Below are 22150 nucleotides of genomic sequence, written 5' to 3' on the forward strand. Positions count from 1 at the left end.
GATAATGTAGTATTCAGGGTGGCGCATACTTTGGGAAAGATAGACTCTTTTAAAGACTTTGCTCTCATTACCTCTAATATCCCACACATTCTACTATTTCTCATGGTCGTAGCTTATTGTCTGAGTCTCATCACTTGAACATAAGCTTCACAAATACAGGGGTCTGGGTCTGTTTTGTTCAATGACGTATTGCAAGCATCTAGAGTGGTGCCTGCACGTAATAGATGTCCGGTAAATATTTGTTGAATGAAGGAATGAACAGTCTTCAGAATCCCGTGAAGCAGGACTGCTGTGGGTCTCCCTGCACGTGGTGACGGCTCTCCAGGGCCTCACCTGTGCACAGAGCCATGTGTAATAAGAAATCTTTCTTAACCTATTTGTCTGCATTCATTGGAGGAAAGTAGGGTCTATCTTGGGGGCTTGTGAAATTCATGACACTTCCTCTCATGTCTCCCATTGTCCCTTTTATGAGATCTTCCTTTCCCTTCCCCCATCGATGACCCCATTCAGGGCAGAATCTTATCTGGCCATGTCCACACTGCTTACACCTGCTTACCCCTTGGTGTGACTCACTACTCTCCACTGCGCTCCCTCAACTGAGCTCTTGGAAATGAGCCCACTTGTGTATAGTTGCAAAATTAAAAGCTTTATTTTTCAAGTCTACAAATGTCATACACTAAGCAGATGGGAAGATTGGCAAAGGGAACTTGGAACACCCTTAGATTACACCGGCCATTGCTAGGGCAGGTTCCGTGTACAGATGAACCTGGTCCATTTCAGGAGGATGTGACAAGAGCCCAGTCAGAACGGATACCACAGTCAGGCTCACTTCTCGGATGGCCCCTGCTCCTCCTCTCTGCAGGATCAGCCAGGGCCCTGTCTAGCTGCACAAGATCATGTTCCAAGCATTGCCAGTGGCAGGAGCTGGAATGTCCCACCCCGGCCCATGCCCCTTCCTCCAGGCTCTCCTTGACATCCCTGCTCTTGTATGCCTGTGCCCTGAGGTTAATTGGCATCTAAGATCACTTTTTCTCTCCTAGCCCTTTTTCTGATACCCAGAGACACACTTATCTCCCTTCGTTGTTATTTTCACTTCTGGTAATAACATTTTTAACTGTGAAGTATGTCACGGGAACCCAACTACTTTGCCAACGCGAAGTGCAAAATTGAACCTAATTAGGAATGAAAATTAATTATATATGAAATAATTTCTGAGGGACTATAGAGATGAATATGGGAAGCCCACTCAGAGGAGGTAAGAGTTGGATGAGGTTTTGAGAAAGGATTCGGAGCAGTTTGGGGTGGCGAGGGATGGCCGGGTATCATACAGTGTGTTAGCAGCTGGTGAGAGAATGACCCTGGAGAAGAGGTTTGTGTTGGGAATAGAGCAAAACAGGAAACCCAATTTCTCTCCACAGAGCTTCAGCCTGCCTATCAGCTAAGCTAGCAGGTTTCCCCTGATCTGAGCACTGAAACCGACAAAGAGATTAACAAACCAAGTTCGGGGCAGAAGAGGACAGGACCTCCTAGAGAACTCAGTCAGGCCCTGTTTGAGGCTCAGAAGCTGATTTATAGGGCACAGAAAGAAGGAACTGGCATTGCTTATTCAACGAGGGATAGGAGACCAGTAATTTCACTTTAAGTAGCCTCTCTGTGCCTCAGTTGTCTCTTCTATACAATGGGGAGAATGACAATAGCTCTCCTAGGCTTGTTGCGAGAATTAAATAAGTTAGTTAACACATACGAAACTCTTAAAACTGTGCGGGCACCCGATAGGCTCTTTATGGTGCTGCTGCTGCTTCTATTATTATTGTTGTTGTTATTATTATTGTTTTGAAACCCTTTAATCTCTTTGCTTCCTGGACATCACCTTCTCTGGGTTTTCTTCCTACCCTGCTGGCCTCTCCTCAGCCTTCTCGTCCTCTGCTCTACCTCTGAAGGTTAGGGTGCGGCAGGGAGAGAACTGGTCCCCTTCCTCGTCTGTAGCTATACACTCTCTGTGGGGATATCCAACTACTTATACGAATGTTTAATTAACATCTGGAGCTTCAAATGGCCCAGACAGAACTCTTGACTTCTTACCCCAAATCTCCCAGCCAATCCTCACCCAGCCCTCCCCATTTCGACAAATGGCACCGTGATTCGCCACACTGCTCAGTTCCAAAACCTGGAGACTTTCTTGATTCTTCTCTCTCCCTTATACCTCATACTCAATCCATCCGTTCATCTGATTGCCCCCTTCCTAACCACATCTAGCATATGCTGGCTTCTCTCGTTCCTTCAGGGACTCCGCCCCTCCCTAAGTTTCCATCACAGTAGCCTCCTGACTAAGGCTCTCTGCTTCTCCTTCCTTCCACTCAACACTCCTCCATGCAAAGCCACAGGGAACGTTAAATAATTATATCGCATCAAGTCCAGAGACCTCTCATCACAATGAAAATTAAATACAAATGGCTTCCTCGGGCATACAAGCCAGGAGGATCCAACTCTGCCTGCCTCTCCCACCTCCTCTCCCACCTCTCACCTGCCCCCCGTCCTTTCAACCACACTGGTCTTCCCTCCTTCCCTCAACCCCGCCCAGCTCATTCCCGCCCTGGGACTACTAGCTGTGCCTCCTGAGGGTCAGGTGGCAGGCTCCTTCGTGCTGTTCGTGACTCAGTATGAATGTCACCTCCTCAAGAGGACTGCCCGGTCACTCCATCTAAAAGGAGCCACCCGGTCACTCACTTTCACATCAGCCTATTTTAAGTCTCTGCACACACTTATCACCAGGCAATATTTTCTTGTTGATGTGTTTGTTTATTGTCCTACGATGTCCAGACACTGGAACAGAGACCTTGTCTGTCTTAGTCACTTCAATATCCTCTGCCCATAACGGTGTCTGGCACACAGTAGGTAGTCAATAGATATTTATTACATTTATTGCATTTAAAAAACACAAGGCAGTATAACTGAGTAAAAGTACATAGTGTTTGGGCCCAGACATAAGCTGAAACTCTGGTTCTTCCTGCATGACCTTGTTACCCTGCCTGTAACCCTGGTTACAGCTGTGTGACCTTGAGCTTACTTCTCAACTACTCTGGGCCTTGATTTATTCATCTGGTAAACAGCAAAACCACTTATCTTGCTGAATTTCAAGATGATTCCGTGAGATAACGAATGCATATAAAACAGCATGCCTTGACGGTTATGGATCCCCACAAATATTACCTATTTTTATTAATGTTGAACCTCTGGGTGGCAATGGAAACTGAGGCCTCAGGTAATGGAGAGAAGAGCTCAGGGAGAGAGAAGCCCTCTGCCCCTAGACTGAACAGAAGCAGAGTGGGGGGCAGAAAACCCAGCCTAAGGCCTTCCCTCTCCCCACTGGCCGGCTAACCTGTCGTCATGCTGCTGTGGGCAGTGCTGTTAAAACATACATAAATATTGGCGTGTTCTAATGGGACTGGATCGAGGCTGATAAAGGCAATGAGAGACAAGGTTATTGATGTCTGTCTGAGGGCCTCCATGGGACCCAAGCCAGGGCTGTAACAAGGATCCAGAAGTTGCATCCAGCCAATTGATTCTCTATCACCCCAGGAAGACACGCATTCAGGGGTGCTGGCAGTCTGGCGAGCGAGAGCCCGCTTTGATGGGAGCATGCAAATGGTCCCGCTCCCAGTGTGCTTTCCCTCCCTGGCAGCCTGAGGGCCTCCAATCAAAGAGGCATTTGGCACCTTGGACTTGTATTGATGAAAACAAGGGAAGAAAAACCAAGGGAGGCACAGATCTTTGGCCATGCTGCCTGGTGTCCCTGTGGAAACAGGAGCTCTTGGTGACGTGATTTGATAGAGAGGAGGGAAATGGAGAGGCACTGTGGTCGCTCTGGGTGGCCAAGCGGCTGAAGAGCCTGGTGGAGGGTAAAGGGCCCCAGGCGGGAGCCAGGAGAAGTCCAGAGGAGCTGTCGACCTGGCTCAGACCTCTGGTCCTCTCTGTGCTTCAGCTTGCTATTGGCAAGGTCCCAGATGTGTTGCCACAGAGACATGGGGCTGTGAGGCCCATAGGGGGCCCAGAACTGTACTGATTTGTGTGCCGGCTCTGTTCCCACTAGACGATGAGCCCCTTGAGGTCAGCAACTGTGTCCCATTCATCTCTGGATCCCCAGAGCCCAGCACCGTGCCAAGCACTCGGAGGTCACGCGGTGATGTTTGCTGAGTGAATGCATGGACTTGGGCAGCACCGTCTCTGGCTCCCATCACAGAAGATGCAGCCCTGGCCTTGTAGCATGGAAACAACTCTCTCTGAGAGGGACAGATGGTGAGAATGCCAGTGACTCAGGCTGACTCAGCCCGTGGGTGGGGAGTTACTGGGAAAAACTCGTAGAAACCAAGGGACTGGTCCCCATCCTACTCTGACTTTACGAAACAACGATGAACCCGCCCTCACTGCCTCTGGATTCTGGAATTCAGCCAGCATTAAGCATTGCTTGTGGGGAAGGCCAGGCTCCCAGGCCCTCCCAATGGTGCTGCCATTTCCTCCCCCTCTAATTGGTCCCACCTCCCTCTACTCAGCAAAACCAAACGAAATTTGGGTCTACAAAAAGCAAAGGCATTTTGGGTCTCCAACAGACCCACTCCTTCTCTTACTCACTCATTGATTCATAATGCACCCATTTAGCATCTGCTGTGCTCCGGGCCCCGAGATTTCCTGGGCAGTCACACAAAGGGGAACAGCAAGCCTCATCACGGTTATTTAGAAATCTCACAACCTCTTTTCCTCCAGGCCACTTCTCAAAGGCGGGCTGATTCTGAAGTGCTCATTCTCCAAGCCTGCGACTCCAGCAGAAAGCACACGAGCCACAGGTGTGGCCACAGTCCAACTGGGGCGAGGGCTCCTCCCTGCGCCAGCATGGAATGCCCTGGAACCCCAGCACACAGCAGAGCTGAGAGCTCATTTGGCACAAAGCATCCATGGCCTAGTTACTGAAATATCAAAAGGTGCTCATCGGAAGTTAGTCTCCTCTCGGAGGTGCCTGTTCTACCATCGTGCAAAGGGTAGGAGCTGGGGGACGGGAGTGCTCAGCCCTCTGGCCCATCTAGTTTAATTTATAACTTATGTCACAGCGGCAATTAGTATGTATTGTTTACATTCCTTCTTAACACTTTCCCCAAATCCCTGGGTATTTGAGATGGCTGGTGTCTTCACGCCCCACTTGTTGGAAGATTTGAGCTTGTTCTGAGGGAGGGGTGTGAGGGGGGACTGACAGGAGAAGACGGAGAGGGCCAGGGAGTCTTTAGCCTGAGCCATATGGGCTGCATCTTGCTTGAAGCATGGGATCCTGACAGCAGCATCTGCCTCTCATTGTCTGTGGCTCATGTTTTCTCAGTGCAGGGGAGCAAGGGACCTGATCATGAATTTAGTCCCCACTATTGTCTTCCAAAAAGGAAGGAAGGGGCATGGGAGATATGCCTGGGGATGAGGAATCTCAGCACATTACAGCTTTCATTCATTTGAGGGTTAACCACAAAAGGTCTAGAGATGGGGGAAGAAGCGAGCTGGAGGTTGCCTGGGAGAAAGAAAGGAAAAGAAAAGAAAAGAAGGGAACGAACATGTTGCTTTATTTTGAGTGCTATGTTCTTTCTATTATAGCATGCTTCCTTCCCGTGGGTGTAGAGTTGACAGGACTAATGTAGACTGAGCTTTTACAAAAATAAGTGTTTGTAACAAAACCATATGGAGGGATGAAGGCAGGGTAGGGAGGACAGAGTAAGCAGAGGGGTTCTTGAAGGACTCAGAGGGTACCACAGGGGCTGTGAGAGATAAGAAAAGTCTGCAGTGGAGAGGAGAGAGGGACTGGGGCAGCCTGAGCACCCCGAGATCTCTCCACCCACTCAGGGAAAAGAATCAAGAGTCCTGGTGGTAGGTGAAGGGAGTGAGTTCTACAAACTAAGATTGGTTAGGAACTCTCTGTGTCTGTATACAGTCTTTTATTTATTTATTTATTTATTTTGCTGAGGAAGATTTGCCCTGAGCTAACATTGCTTGCCAATCTTTCTCTTTTTTTTGCCTGAGGAAGGTTCACCCTGAGCTAACATCTGTGCCAGTCTTCCTCTATTTTGTATGTGGGTTGCTATCACAGCATGGCCGCTGATGAGTGGTGTAGGTCTGTGCCCAGGAACTGAACCTAGGCCGCCTAAGTGAAGTGCGCCAAACTTAACCACTAGGCCACGGGGCTAGCCCCAAAGTACACAGTCTTTTAAATTAATGATTGGTATAAGTGTTGGTAGTGTTTTCTATGACACTTCTTAATGACTATGGGGTAAGAGTGTTGCTTGTCTTATATTTTAGCTATCCCAGGTATATTAGGAAAACAGGAGAAATAAGCAATAGTCCATGAAAATAATTCACCAAAGGAGTCCATGAAAATTTAGGTGGATAGAAAAATCAACTTCTGAGGTTTTTCTTTCTATGGAAAAATAGTGTGTGAGTGTGTGTGTGTGTGTATGTATGTATGTGCGCAATCAAAATTCAGATCCACTTGCACATCTGGTGGTAGCAAGTTTCTTGCAAAAGGGACCATACCGCTGATAATCATATTGGCAAACAGTGAATATTTTTTAAAGCCATTTCTCTCATTTCTTCATGTCCAAATGAAATCTCTGAGCAACACATATGAACCACAGTGTCAGGAGGAATAAAGAAATAAGATAGTTAATAGAAAAGACATGAGATTTGTTTGCGTAAAAAGGAATAGAAGGCACATATTTGCTATTTCTTGATGAATTAATTATGGAATTTTGCAGAAGGAGATGGTTTCATAGGGAGGAGTCAACTGCTGCTTGGACGTACTTGACCTGACAATGCCTTCAGTCCCAGGGCGTGGGCTCTGAGTGCTTTTTTTCCTTTAGAGGTCACAAATCAAACCAAGCCAGCTACACTCCATTATCCTGACCCCTTCACACCCAAGGATACCCATTTGAGAGAATATTGGCCAGAATTCAAGGTCATGGGTAGAATGGAACTCATGGGCCCAAAAGAGGTCAAACTTACGAACTTAACCTTCTTCTCACAGTTCCCTAGCCAGTGGAATTAACTAGGCAGAGATTGCTGGGAAAGTGGCCATTAGTGTGACCTGCACATCGGTGTTCAATAAGTATTGTTCAAATAGATGAATGAACTGTTAGCTGAAGAAACAAGTCACAGTGGAGAAAGGTCATAGGTCAGTTATTGGATTTGTGATTTATGCATAAGAAGATGACTGGTGAAGTTTCAAGTCCTTGCCTTGACTACCTAGGAAAATGCATGCTCGAAGTAAATTGAAGAGCAGTTGCTAAGGGGCAGAAAGGAATGAGAAGTCCTCAGAAGCGATTCAGAGAGAAAAAAGTGAAGAAAATGCAAGCAAAGAGAGGACCCCAGAATTCCAGGGAAGAGGGATATCCAGAAGTGTGGCATCTTGGGGAGTCGAAGGAGAATGAAGATTCAGATCTAACATAACTTAGAGAGGAAGAACCAGGACTGCTTGACAACAAAGGAAAATAGGGAAAAGCCAGCAAGGGAGGGTCTAAAGTCTGAAATTCACAGAACTTTAACTGATTTGGGATTTCCCAAAGTTCTGAGGAATACCAGCGTGTGGTGTTAAGATGTGTTACATCAAAAAAAGGGCTTCTGTGGTCAGAACAGTTTGGGAAACATTGGGTCAGACCATGATGTAGAGAGCTCTTTCCACAGACCTCAGAGCCTTTAATAGGATCATGAATCCTGTCAACCTCCATAAGGAAGATACAGTGCGGGCATTTTCCAAACCAAGTTGACGATAAACAGTTTTTCATGGAGCATTTGACAGAGTGGCTATTCGAAGAACATACTTCAGGAAATGTTGAATATGCCTCCTTCACATTGGGCCTCTTCGAGCCATGGCAGTGTGGCGTGCCAGGAAAAGTGGTACAAAGGGAATGGAAATTCTAACCCTCGCCCTGCCACCTGTGTGACTTTGGACATGCTGTACCACCTCTCTGGGCTTCAGTGTCCTCATATGTCCAATGACGATGAGCTACATGATACTGAAGTCTTATCCTGTCTTAGGCTTTATCATTCTACTTGACTCCCTTTGGATATTTGGAACCATGTTCTTATTATGGAATGGATGGGTGAAATCCATTTACCACTTTATTGATTGTCTCCCTCACTAAACTGTAAGTTGTGGGAGGGCAGGGTCTGCACTGTCGTAACCATAGCACCTAACACAGTAGAAGCTCAATACATTTTGTTGAGTGAATGAATGTGTGGCTTCATATTTGATAAGCCATCATGTCATGCCTGCCAGAAAAGGAGATGGAGTGCTAACATACGGGACCTTCAGGCTTCCTGCAGCGGCTGAGTCAGTCTGACATAATGTCCAGCACAGAGGTACCATGTGGACATTCTTCCAGACAGTGCTGTCCAGGCATTGGCGTACATAAGGTTCCAGAGTCCAACAGAGGCTGGAGGCAGGCTCCAGAAAGAGTTAAGGTCTCCACCTCCAGGAGCAGGGTGGCTCCTTCCCCACCACGGGGACTGGCTCCACAATCACTCTCCTGTCAGCGCAGGCGCGCAAAGCTCACAAATTGCCTTCTCACAGGACTGCAGCTGCCTGAACGCAGAGCTGACTGCTTCATTGTCGCCTTCTGCAGACTTGGTGGCTGGCAGCGACAGTCTATTTTCTCTCACTAAGTTAATCACTGCTGGAAGCTGATCTCCCGGGGTTTTCCCCAAGCCCACGCCAGCGTGCTCTCACGTGCGCTCCCCTTTCCTCGGGCGCCGCTCTCCTCAGGCTGTCCTCCTCTTGCCCCTTCCTCCCCTCCCGCTGTGGTGCCTCTTTGCCTCTCAGCTCTTGTATCTGCCCTCCCACTGCAGGTATTTGGGCTGAGGTGGGAGACAGCCAGACAGGTGCCCGCGTGGAAACCACACAGGTCTCCGCATGAATGTTCAGAAAGTGGGGAGCAACTGCCTGCCTCGTGCTGGACAGAAAAGGCAGCTCAGAAGTTCCACCTGCCAGCTCACCGTTGGCCAATTTAGGTGTTTTCCGGGTGTTTTCTGGAGAAGGGTAGTGGCAGTAGAATCACTCCTTGAGGAAAATTGTTCCATTGAAAGCTGCTCTGACTTTGAGATTGTAGGCTTGGTCACATCCAGACTAAATTTGATCAGTATTGGTGACACATTACTGCTTATAAGGAGCTGGGTATTTACCTGATTTTTCTAGGACAAGGTTGTATTATCTTTCTTGATTTTACCTCTGTGGGGTCCTTAGAGAATAAGCTGTGTGTGTGCGCTCGTGTGCGTGTGTGTATGATTAGTAAGGAGAGAAGGGCCTGGAAGCTTGTCCTATAGCAGACCTTCTGGTATAGGCTGAATGTTTGTGTCCTCTCAAAACTCCTATGCTAAATCCTAACGCTCAATGTGATGGTATTTGGAGGTGAGGCCTTAGAGAGGTGATTAGGTCTTAAAGGTGGAGCCCTCATGACTGGGATAAGTGCCCTTATGAAAGGGACCCCAGAGAGCTCCCTTGCCCCTTCCACCATGTGAGGACACAGTGAGAAGATGGCTGTCCGTGAAGCAGGAAGCAGGTCCTCACCAGACATTGAATCTGCCAGTGCCTTGACACTAGACTTCCCAGCCTCCAGGACTGTGAGAAATAAATTTCTGCTGATTATAAGCCACCTTGTCTAGAGTATTCTGTTATAGCAGCCTGAATGGACTAGGACACCTATTTTGGGATCCTTTGAGCACTGTATGAAGTCACTCAAGTACACAGACAGAGGAAGGGGAAGCAGAATCAGTTGTCACAGGCCTGTAGACTCCTGCCCACTTGGTGCCAACCCTTTGCCCCTAAACTCATCCATTGTCTCTGGGAGCAGTAGATTGAGTACTTTGAGTCTTGTTGCAAACAGAGGAATCGTGCCACTACTATTCTGTGGGCTTTCCCTATGGCTCCAGCTACACATGGAGTGCTCCCTGGAGCAGGAAGACCTTAAACTTTTGAACAATTAGCGGGAGGAAGCCACTTCATTCCATCCCCCACATACAGTGTGTGTGGGGTCTCCAGGGGTGAAGGGCACAGGGCTCCTGCACCCTTTCTGTTACCATAAGAGTGGGAGAGGCGTTTCCTGGCACGCCCCTTTCCTGCTACCCCGGAAGTCCAAGTAGCCCATGGGGGGAGTGGGTGGTGAGGAGAACTGACGGCCATCTCTGAGCAGGCACCTTTCGGAAGGATGTTGCTCTCTGCCAGAGTTCTGGGATCACATCTGATTCATAAGGACAGTCTCAGCTGAGCCCATCATTCCGTGCTATGGGGGTAAAAGATGGCAAGAGGGGATGGGGGGCAGGTACTGCCTTCCAGTGAAACTGAATTTAAAGTAGAATCTGAAATGAAAGGAAATCCATGCTCCTTAAACCCCGTGGTAGATTTAGACAGGAGAAAACATGGAGGCTGTGGAGCCACCGTGGGTGTAAGCATTCCTCACCTCTCTGAGCCCATGTCTTTGTCTAGAACATGGGAATTCTAATCCCCACTCCATAGGGCCGCCTTGAGGATTTAGGGGCTTATGGCTATAAGCACCTGAGCCCTGGGGAGGCTCGAAGTAAGTGATGGCTATGATTATAATATTCATAACCACAAACGAGCACGGGCAATAATTAATACGTTTTAACTTTTTCAACATGTCCTTATGTTTGTTGCTCCAAGCTCAGTTCTAGCACCAAGGGCCTGGTTTAGCAAACTGGGGATTTAAGATCCTGGATTCCTGCATTTTTCTCGGGATTAAAACCATCCTTGTGCTGTTGGGGGTCTCACCTGATTCAGGAACCATCTCTGGTGACAAAACGCCCTTCAGTGAGCAGCACCTACTAAGTGCAAGGACTGTGCTCAGGTTTGCTGGGACTCTTGCATTAGTAGTAGCTCTGGTCAGAGGGAGTGGATGGAGAAGTGTCTGTCCACAGCTCACTACCCTTGACCCACCCTGAGATCATGAGAGCCAGCCTCAGGTGTGGGAGGAAGGGCTGCAACAGAACAAGCTTCCAGGCCCTTCCCTCCTTTCTCCTTAGGTCTCTGCCTCAATCCCTCTCCTGCCCCGCCTCTTCTCCCAGAAACAGTAGTTCAAGTGTGGGATTCTGCCTGAGTGACCTTTCTGCATCTGGCTTACAGAGTGTGGCATCTTTCCCACAGATGTGCAAGTGGATACCTTAGCTCCAGAGGAAGTCATTTCTTAAGTTTCCCATCACTTTAGGAGGGAAACACCCTGTCCCCTGGATGGCAGGAGTGAGGAGCATGCTGTGTGAGAGACGACATATATAATCTAACTCCCCTTCCTGGGCTTTCTGAAGGATCAGCGGGGCAAGCGGCAGAATTTCCTCCCAGATGGTGTTTCAACTGTCTTCTTCTGCACCTCTCCCCTCCCGCTCCCTCTGTGCATGCGCAGTTTGCCTTGAAAGCCAGCTCCCCCCTTGGCTCTCCTTGGCTTCAGGCTCCTCTAGGTCCCGCTGGAACCCCCAGCAAGTCAGCCCCCTCGTCGCCTCTCCAGTGTTTATTTTGCCACCGGCCTGGGTCTCCTTTCTCCTCTTCCTTGGCTCAGGCTTCCTCACTCATCCTGCTGCCCTGGTCCGTTTCGGGGAGCTCCTCTTTCCTCCTCAGCCCCATTGCTCACATCAACAAGTGTGTCGACCCAGAATAATAAATTTGTAAATAAAAGGTGGGTTCACCCTTGGCCTTGCCTCCCCCTGCCCCCCGCTCCTGCCCCCTTTTGTTTGTGTGCACCCACATTCTGTCCACACCTGCAGCCCCCCAAAGGTCTTCCTATGTGCCAGCACTGTTCTAAGTGCTTACATTCTATCTACAAAACCCTTCAGTCTCCATGACAGCCCATGAGGCAGTACTAATATTATCCCCATTTGCACAGAGGGGAAACTGAGGTCAAATTGTTTCTGTAACTTGCCAGAGGTCACACCACCAGAAATTGGTAGCACCAGGATTCAGACCCAGAAAGTCTTGCTTCTGGGTCCGTGCTCTTAACTACCACCTGAAGTCGTTTCTTTACACGAGGACGCATACAAGACAGACAGGGCTGCTCTTTTGTTTTGAGACACATGTTGGTATTTAGTCCTCACACTCAGACCCCACGTGTGCACAGCATCCCTTCATCCCTCCCTGCCCTCTCTCTGTGCCAGCCCCCTCCGCTGTCCCTCGCTGCGTCTCACTTCTGCCTCAGCACGCTCTTGGACTCCTTGCGGCGCCATTTCTGTCCCTCTTGCATTTCCACAGCCCCAGCGCTGCGCCTCAAGCTGTCTGCCTTCGCGTTTTTCTCCTCCTCATTTCCCCCATCTTTCTCTCCCCTGCCTTGGCGTGGATTTTTCAGCTGTTATTCTGCCAGCATCTCTTCTCTATGTCTCTGTCAATATCTCCTTCTCTCACTGCCCCTTTCCCGTCTCAACACCCTCCCGCCTTCTCGCACCCTCTCTGCCACGCTTCTCTTTTGTCTCTCTCTCTTGTTCATTTAGTGGCCCCATTTATTACAGCAGGGTGCAACCAAGAGCGTCTCTGTCTGTGTCTCTGCCTCCCTGCTCCACCCCCTCTGCCTTCTCTGAGACTCTCAGCTGTAGATGGGAACCACATTCAATCCAAGCCCTGTTCCTCGCCAAAGAATAACAATGAACCCAGGAACCACGGAGGCACAAGACAGAACATCTCTGTATTTCAAGAGACATCCCGGTCTCTTGGGACAAAATGACTTCTCTTGGTTTATTTATAAACTCTGAGCTGGGGGGATGCCCTGCATACAGACAGAGCAGCTGGCTGGTGATTGCATTCAGTTGGGGGCCCACGTGGTTCCCGGCTAGCACCTCCTTCCAAAGCCAAGACCAAGTTGTGTTGAGGTGGAGGCTACACAAGCATGAGGTGACTCTGTCCTCCCTCGGTGCCTCAGGCAGACAGAAGCGCAGTAGTGGAGGACCATGGATTTCACAGAGGCCAGTGACCCTAGACGTCATGTCCCTTGTACTCATATTGCCCACGCAGGTAAAACACTGAAACCAGAGTGAAGAAATAACTCGAGTCGGAAGCAGAATCCAGGCCCTCTTCTTCCCTCTGCAGAGTGCTCTGCTCCTCCATACTGCCTTCTCTACTGGGCTGTGATCGCACAGATCCCACGGCCACCTGGTCCTCACTGTGGCCGATGCATGGATGGCTATGAGGGGGACTCACTCACAGTTGCTCTCCACCTTCCTCTTCCAAGAAACCTGATTCTTCCATCCTCCCTGCGATCCCTCCTTGCCTCAGTACCCCTCATGCAGTCTAGTCTTTAGTCTATGCCTCGTTGACCATGGTCTGTGACATCACCTTCTTGGCTGGGGGACAGCACCTCATGATAGAATGAGCAGGTAACTGGGCATTTGGCCTACCCAACTGAACTGTAGGCATTTTGATGACGGGTCATGTCTCTCTCAGTGTTGTGTCTCCCTCTTCTCTAGCAGCTGGTCTAGCATCGAGCACCCAGTGTGTGCTCAGTAAATGTGATTGATGGTCCCGTGGGCCTGCACCTGGCTGGACACGTGGAGACCTCTCCCCAGTGCCCCAGCTGTGTGCTCAGGCAGCCTGTCCCATGGTGCAGGAGGATGCATGATGTCTGCCACTTTAGAGAGGCAGAGCCAGCCTCAATAGTGTGGCTGTTCCCAGACACCAGCAATGGAGGCTGGGCCAGCCAAGTGAGACTGCAAAAAGCCCTACTTTATTTTATCCTGATCCCTAAGGGTAAACTTTATCAACAGCAAAATATACAGAATTAGCTGAAAAAGTTCTCTTTTCTTGAGCCCCCCTGCAAGTCAGAAGCTGCTTCTTGGGAACTGTTCGGCTCACTTCTGGTAGCAGAACGGTGCCCACCTCACTCGGGGATTCCCTGGGAGCATGGACAGACACGGCTGCAGGGAGAGGGGAGGAACCCAGTCCCTCTAGAAACAGGCGGGCAGCATAGCCAGCCGCCCCAACTGACCACAGCTTCCATCCGTACTCTGGTGGTATGGATGGTCTTGCCTGAGCGGTGTCTCCTAGTCTCTCTGCCTTCCCAGAAGGGCCAGGCCACTGCCTCTGCCGAGCCCTTTGGTTTAGGCTTCTCTTGTTTATTTAATCGTCATGGCCACTTTTGCCCCTGGATGCTGTCTTTGAGATCTCCCTTTGCCCAACGTCCTGCAGTTGCAAGGTAGCCCACCACTCCTGGGCGCTCCTTCCAGAACTGTCTCTGGGTCGGGAGAGGAACACAGGGCATGAGGAAGCAGACAAGAGATGGGGGCAAGCAGAGAAGCAGGATCGTCTCAACACTGTGTCCATCAGAGCGGACGCCTCTCTGTGACCTGAGGAGCAGCAGGAAGGCAGCCAAGCTTGCAGACTGGTCCATGTGGCTGGGAGGGAGAGAGATAGGGGGATGCTTTTCAAAACTGACCATGCGTAAGAATGACCTGGGGCATGTAAAAAAAATACAGATGCCAGGGCCCCACCTTGGAGGTTTTATTTTTATTTATTTATTTTTAATTTTTTGTTTATTGCAGTAACATTGGTTTATAACATTGTAAAAATTTCAGGTGTACATCATTGTACTTCTATTTCTGCATAGATTACATCATGTTCACCACCAAAATACTAATTACAACCCATCACCACACACATGTGCCGAATTATCCCTTTCACCCTCCTCCCTCCCCCCTTCCCCTCTGGTAACCACCAATCCACTCTCGGTCCCTATGTGTTTGTTTATTGTTGTTATTATCTACTACTTAATGAAGGAAATCATACGGTATTTGACCTTCTCCCTCTGACTTATTTCACTTTGCATTATACCCTCAATGTCCATCCATGTTGTCACAAATGGCTGGATTTCGTCGTTTCTTATGGCTGAGTAGTATTCCATTGTGTATATATACCACAGCTTCTTTATCCATTCGTCCCTTGATGGGCACTTAGGTTGCTTCCAAGTCTTGGCTATTGTGAATAACGCTGCAATGAACACAGGGGTGCATGTACCTTTGCAAATTGGTGTTTTCAAGTTCTTTGGATAAATACCCAGCAGTGGAATAGCTGGATCATATGGTAGTTCTATCGTTGATTTTTTGAGGACTCTCCATACTGTTTTCCATAGTGGCTGCACCAGTTTGCACTCCCACCAGCAGTGTATGAGAGTTCCCTTTTCTCCACATCCTCTCCAACACATATTGTTTCCTGTCTTGTTAATTATAGCCATTCTGACGGGCATGAGGTGATATCTCATTGTAGTTTTGATTTGCATTTCCCTGATAGTTAGTGATTTTGAACATCTTTTCATGTGTCTGTTGGCCATCTGTATATCTTCTTTGGAGAAATGTCTGTTCAGGTCTTTTGCCCATTTTTTAATTGGGTTGGTAGTTTTTTTGTTGTTGAGATGCATGAGTTCTTTATATATTTTGGAGATTAAGCCCTTATCAGATGTATGGTTTGCAAATATCTTCTCCCAATTGTTAGGTTGTCTTTTCGTTTTGTTGATGGTTTCCTTTGCTGTGCAGAAGCCTTTTTAGTTTGATGTAGTCCCATTTGTTTATTTTTTCTATTGTTTCTCTTGCCCGGTCAGATGTGGTGTTTGAAAAGATGTTGCTAAGACCGATGTGGAAGAGCAAACTGCCTATGTTTTCTTCTAGAAGTTTCATAGTTTCAGGTCTTACATTCAAGTCTTTGGAGTTAATTTTTGTGCATGGTGTAAGGTAAGGGTCTACTTTCATTTTTTTGCATGTGGCTATCCAGTTTTCCCAACCCCATTTGTTGAAGAGACTTTCTTTTCCCCATTGTGTGTTCTTGGCTCCTTTGTCAAAGATTAGCTGTCCATAGACGTGTGGGTTTATTTCTGGGCTTTCGATTCTATTCCATTGATCTGTGTGTCTGTTTTTGTGCCAGTACCACGCTGTTTTGGTTACTATAGCTTTGTAGTATATTTTGAAATCAGGGAGTGTGATACCTCCAGCTTTGTTCTTTTTTCTCAGGATTCCTTTAGCTATTCGGGGTCTTTTGTTGTTCCATATAAATTTTAGGATTCTTTGTTCTATTTCTGTGAAAAATGTTGTTGGAACTTTGATAGGGATTGCATTGAATCTATAGATGGCTTTAGGAAGTATGGACATCTTAACTATGTTAATTCTTCCAATCCAAGAGCATGGAATATCTTTCCATTTCTTTGTGTCTTCTTCGATTTCTTTCAGAAATGTTTTCTAGTTTTTGGTGTACAGATCTTTCACCTCTTTGGTTAAGTTTATTCCTAGGTATTTTATTCTTTTTGTTGCAATTGTAAATGGGATGGTATTCTTAATTTCTCTTTCTGCTACTTCGTTGTTAGTGTACAGAAATGCAACTGATTTTTGTATGTTGATTTTGTATCCTGCAACTTTACCATATTCGTTTATTACTTCTAAAAGTTTTCTGGTGGATTCTTTAGGGTTTTCTATATATAAAATCATGTCATCTGCAAATAGTGACAGTTTCACTTCTTCCTTTCCAATTTGGATCCCTTTTATTTCTTTCTCTTGCCTGATTGCTCTGGCTAGAACTTCCAATACTATGTTAAATAGGAGTGGTGACAGTGGGCATCCTTGTCTGGTTCCTGTTCTTAGAGGGATAGCTTTCAGTTTTTCACCATTGAGGATGATATTAGCTGACCCACCTTGGAGATTTTAACTCAGTAGCTGTGGGGTGGGGCAAGGGAATCTGTATGTTTAAAATGTCCCTCTGTCCCCCCACCCCCAAGCAGGTGTCTGGGAGGCACAGAATTATTCATTTCTACCCCAGCCCACCTCCCCAGGGGGGCCATCACTCATCCTCCCTCATCTCCACTTCCCTCCTCCTTAGTACTGCCCTTTCTAGGATGGCCGAGGTAAGAAAGAGGCGATTGTGCCTACCAGGCTGGGGTTGGGGAAATAATTGAAAGAATCGTCATGATCTCTACCAATCACAGGTGCCACGAGCTAACTCTTGAATCTTATAATTGATGCCCATTAGGAATAGCTTTTTCTTTATGATCTTCTAGAAAAGAATGAACATTTGAAGGTGCCTAATGCATTTCTCTGTGGGAAAGCATTCATTCCTGCTGGCACTTACTCCTAGCCCTCTGGCTTCTTCCCTCCTCTTTCTCTGTCATTCTTGATCTTCCTTATTCTACTTAATAAAAAATACCTTTCATTTCTGTAGCCCTGTACAGCTTTCAAACCTCTTCCCTATGTATTATTTCTTCCCAACAAGAATCTAGCGAGGCGTGCAGAGATTTTTAATTCCCAGTTAGTAGATGAAGTTCAAGTGTTCAATGACTGGGCTAAGGTCACTTAGCGCTAAGTGGTAAATAGGAGCTCTGTTCTCCTCACCCAAGCGAGGCTCTGCCTACTGCAGGGCTCCGCCTCCTCCAGGCCCTCTCCTCCAACTCCTTCCCCTCCCTGCTGCCTTGGCTTTTCCTCTCCGTTAAAGTTGTCAGACAAACGATTGTTCAGAGGTTTGCTGCTGCAGCAAAGGCCTGGGACAAGTTGGACGGGCCTGGCCCGGGGTGGCCCAGAGTGGGGAGGGAGTGAGGTGCTCGGACATGCTGTCCTGCAAGGGCATGAGCTTCCCCTCCTGCTGCTGCTGCTGCGAGAGAGAGAGAGAGAGAGAGAGAGAGAGACAGAGACAGAGACAGAGACAGAGACAGAGACAGAGACAGAGAAACCACAGTTACAAAGAGGGCCACTATGTCCACCGCCCAGGAGCAGAAACATGAAGAGGCAATGGAGGGAAATCAAAGAAAGGCGCCTAGAGGCCAAAGGTCAGGTAGAAAAAGACAGGAGAGAGCCTCCTGGAATGTCCTGGGGCCACATGTCTGACACACTCTCTCAGCACGGTGTTCCAGCTCTGCATGCCCTCTGGGGAGGAGGAGTCAGGGCAGCTACGTCCCTGCCCACAAGTCAGCACTTCTTTCTGGGTCTCCCCTCCTGCCTCTCTTTGCTGTTGAGAACAGCACAATGTGAGGAGTTGGAAACCACTGCCCGGGGAACACCTGCCTGACCCCGACCCTGTCTCTGCTACTCATTACCTGAGTGGCCTCAGTCTCCTCACCTGTAAAATGGGGCCAGTGGTGGCCTCCTCCTAGTGCCGTGGTGGCTTTAAAAGAGATCACGTGTAGAGGAGCTGGCACTTATCTGAGATCTGGGTCCTCACTGGGGCCCCACCTGTAACTAGCTCTGTGTGCAGGAAAGTTCAAGGTTCTTTGTAATGTGATTATTTAACAGCTCTATACATGTGAGAGCTCCTAAGAATGGCAAACATCCATCCAAATGTAAGAAATGATTAATATATACTAGGAGTAGACAAGTGAAGAAGGAAGGGAAATACAGCATCCTTCCACTTCTTGGCTGCTTTTCCTCCTTTTCAGCTTTTTTGTTTGTTGCTGATGCATCCTCTGACCTTTCCAGCTGTGATTCTCATCACCGGTCTTGTTCTAGTCTTATCAGGGGACCTATCCTTGTCTCAGTCCCACAGATAGTGGCCCTGCCAGCTGTCCTAGCCCCTGCACACAGCTGGGTCTGCGTGGCCCGTCCCTGTTTGCAGTCCTGGCGCTCACTGGGTTAGTTATGAGCTACCCTGGCTTCTCCCTCAGTGGTCAGTTGATTTCCATGAGGCCTCCAGGCTGCTGGAGCTGAGTTTTGAGGGTGAGGTGCGCATCTTGTCCTCCAGGAGCTGACGGTCAAGAGGTCCAGGGCATGGCTTTCCCTCTCCAGAGACAATCCCGTCTACTGCTTCCCAGGTTTTCTGTGGGAATTGACACAGACACGTGGTGGCTGAGCCCTGGGTGAGAGTCGAGTACCTCAGAACTGCTAAATCACAGCTTTGTTGCCCTATCTTATCACCTGCCATTAAAGATCAGAAGATGAAAGCCTCACTTGGTGAAGCTCAGCGTAGTACCCGCCACTGTACTGCAACAGGGGGAAACTCAAAATAGTTCTCCTTCCCGCAGTTTCGGCGCCACCATGTGTATCCCGGATTAATATTCCCCCACAGCACCCCCTTTGAACATTAACCCTGACACTGAGCCTTCCCCTTCACATCCACCCACAATCAGGTGTGATGTCAGTGGCACCCAGGGCACCTGTCATTCCCCAGAGTCTACGCCACTCACCCAAGAACCCAGCCCAGTGTCCTCCCACAGACTCCTCTCCCTACTCCCCTGCGGGGAGCCACCTGCCAGAGTGGAAGCAACAGCTGTCTAACAGCTATGGCCCCATCCTATCAGGGAAGCAGGCGCTCAGACCTCAGGGGGTCGGTGGGATGTTCCTGTTCAGATAGCAACAAGGCCCAGCAAGAACCGAGCCTCTACTGCAGACAGGAGGGTGCCCACGTGTGTTCATGTTCCCCTGGGTGTTCGAGGATGCGCCGCATTTGCATATCGGCGCGGTTGGTTTCATCTGTGTGTGTGTGTCTTCTGTGCATGTGAGTGCATTTCTGCTGTGTAGACCCATGGCGATACCTGTGTGCTCATGTGGACAGCATGCACATGGGAACATGTATACACTGTACATTCACATGATACGGTTGTGTGTGAGTCACGTGTGGGGTTGAGGGGAGTTTTGAATGCAATATTTGTGTTCAGACTGCTATCTGCGTGGTGCTGGGGGTCCAGGAAGTGTGAAGGGGCCGACCAGCTCTGAGATGGCAGTGCCAAGCTGTGCTACTCTCTGTGAGGTGCGTCCAGTAAGGAGGCTTGTGACATTCAGCAGTTATCTATACAGCTTTAGAGGATCCACACAGCCCCGTTCGCTCAGGCATTGCTAACAAGCTGGTGACAAGCCGATGGGCACAACGGGACCGAGCAAGAAACCGAAGAGAGGTTCTTGCCTGCCTGGCTGCTCTGCGACTCACCAATATTCTGCTTCTCCCTGCAAACTTGATGCAATCTCCCTGCCTTATGAGTCTGGAATCCTCTCATCCTGAAGAAAAAACAAGCTCAATAGTCATTTTCCAACTCCAACCACCCCTATCTCCCAAATCCTGCTCCCCCTCTCAAGCCTTCCCTTCTTTCTCTCTTTCTGAGCTCCCACTGAATTAGATTAGTCACATTCTTAATTAACTGTTCTAGTAAGAGCTCTATTAGGTATTAAATGATTGTCACAATCCAATTAAACAATCCATCACAGTAGGACAGGTTCTCCAAGGCCCAGCAGATTGAGGCTGGGGGTCCTAGTGCTCTCCTCTCTGCTAGGGGATGGGTCAGAGAAGCAGGGCCCAGGAGGCCAGAGAGGCAGGCGGGCTCAGAAGGCAGGGACAGCTGGGGGAGGGGCTCTCAGGGAGGCCACCTGGTCTGGTGCAAGGACATTACAGTCTGAGCATCCCTACCGCCTGGAGAATTCAAACCATCATAGGGTGAGCAGCCGTCCCAGGTTGCCCAGGACTGTCTTACAGGGGGTGGTTGGTCACTTAACCTACAGCGTCACAGCTTCCTCTAGCCCCATAGGGCAATGGGGCAAGGCCACTGTTGTGCGTGTGTGTGTGTGTGTGTGTGTGTGTGTTTGCATGCATGGGCACACATATAGGGGTTGGGATGTGCTGGGATGAGACGGGCAAGATTGATGGCTTAAGCCTGGTGGGAAGCTTTTTGACTCAAGTATAAAGAATGAAATTGGATGGATTTGGGCTGTGGTTTCCAGGGGTCTAGCTGTAGGCCAGAGCTGCCATTCAGAACTGTCTTTCTATTCCATTTTAAAGATACTTGCTCAGGAGGCGAGCTATCTCTGGTAAAGGGAAAAGAAATGAGCATTCATCCCTAGATCTCAGCCTTTCTTCCTGCAGTTTTCGGCTCTATCTCCTTTTCCTTTAACCTTTTCCAGGTGTGAGCCCTCCCTCTCTACCTTCTTCCTGGCTGGGCTGGACACATGCAGGTCTCCCTGCCCCCTGACAGTTGAATGGACGGTTGGTTTTAGAATTCCCAGTTCCCTGCACAGCACACCATCTCTACCACTTCCTCTTGGCCCCCATGAGGGAGAGGAAAGGAAGCACACAGCATTATTAGTCCCCAGTGCTGGGGCCCAGAGAGATAGTGAAAGGGGAAATTTGAGCATCGGTGCCTGGCCAGTGTGCGGCCCCAGCAAATGTGGCATGTGCCCCTAGCGCCTCCCAGCCTTGATCATATGTCATGCTTGGGCCTTTCAAATCTCCTAATGTGTTTTTTGAGATTCTTGTTTCTTGGGGGCATCTCTTGTGGCTCTGTTAACCAGTAATAACTATACAATTATTGCTTCTTCTTATGATTGGCATGCCAAAAATATCTTTTCACTCTTAATTCTTTCTAAATCTACCCTCCCATACCAGCAGATCTTGAAATCCAACCTTCCAAGAAGGCTGTCTGGATTTATGTGGCCGAGGGGAAGTGTTTACTCACTCAATTGTGAGGTCCTGTGGGGCAGGAAGCGTGACTCACTCGTCTGCACACCCTCAGCACTGTGCCGTGTGCTGAGGTTCACGGGAGGCACTTAAAAGCATTTATTGACTGACTAAGTGAACGAGCTCACATTCTAGACTTCCTTTCTTATTCTTCCAGGGCCCCAGATATGTTTGCCCTTTTGCTTCCGCATGAAGCAAAAATCTAGCTATTGACATGGCACCTACGCACTCTCCTGAATGCTTGCCAGTTCTCTATCAGAATCATCTCATCTGTCTTAGTTTATAAATCCCCAAAGGGCAAGCCCCCTGTCTGTTTAATTGGCTCCCCACAAGACTTGGAACTGCGCTAATTCTCCGGACAAATGAACGTCCTTGGTGGTCCTGCATTCTTTCACTTCCTCTGTAACCACCCATCCAGCACTTACTCCTGGGCCAGGGCCAGCTCAGGCTTGAGGAGGATAGGAAAGAAATGTCATGTGCTGCCTTTCCCTCTGGGAGCTTGCAATCTGGTTGAGGAGACAAGACGTTCAGAGGAAATAGTGAAGTAGCAAATCAAGGTAGATTTTAATTAAGGGCCCCTCGTAAATGATGCAGACACACACGCTTTAGGAATTCAGAGACAGGTGAGTGCCCTGTGGTTCCAATGGCCAGAGCCTGAGCGGGACTCGGAAGATGGGAGGCCCTGGGGCAGTGCTGTACAGGGCATTGTTTCCAGGCGGAGGGAAGAGCCCAAGATAC

The sequence above is a fragment of the Diceros bicornis genome, chromosome 4 (genome assembly GCF_020826845.1).
Source record: "Diceros bicornis minor isolate mBicDic1 chromosome 4, mDicBic1.mat.cur, whole genome shotgun sequence".
Lineage (NCBI taxonomy): Eukaryota > Metazoa > Chordata > Mammalia > Perissodactyla > Rhinocerotidae > Diceros > Diceros bicornis.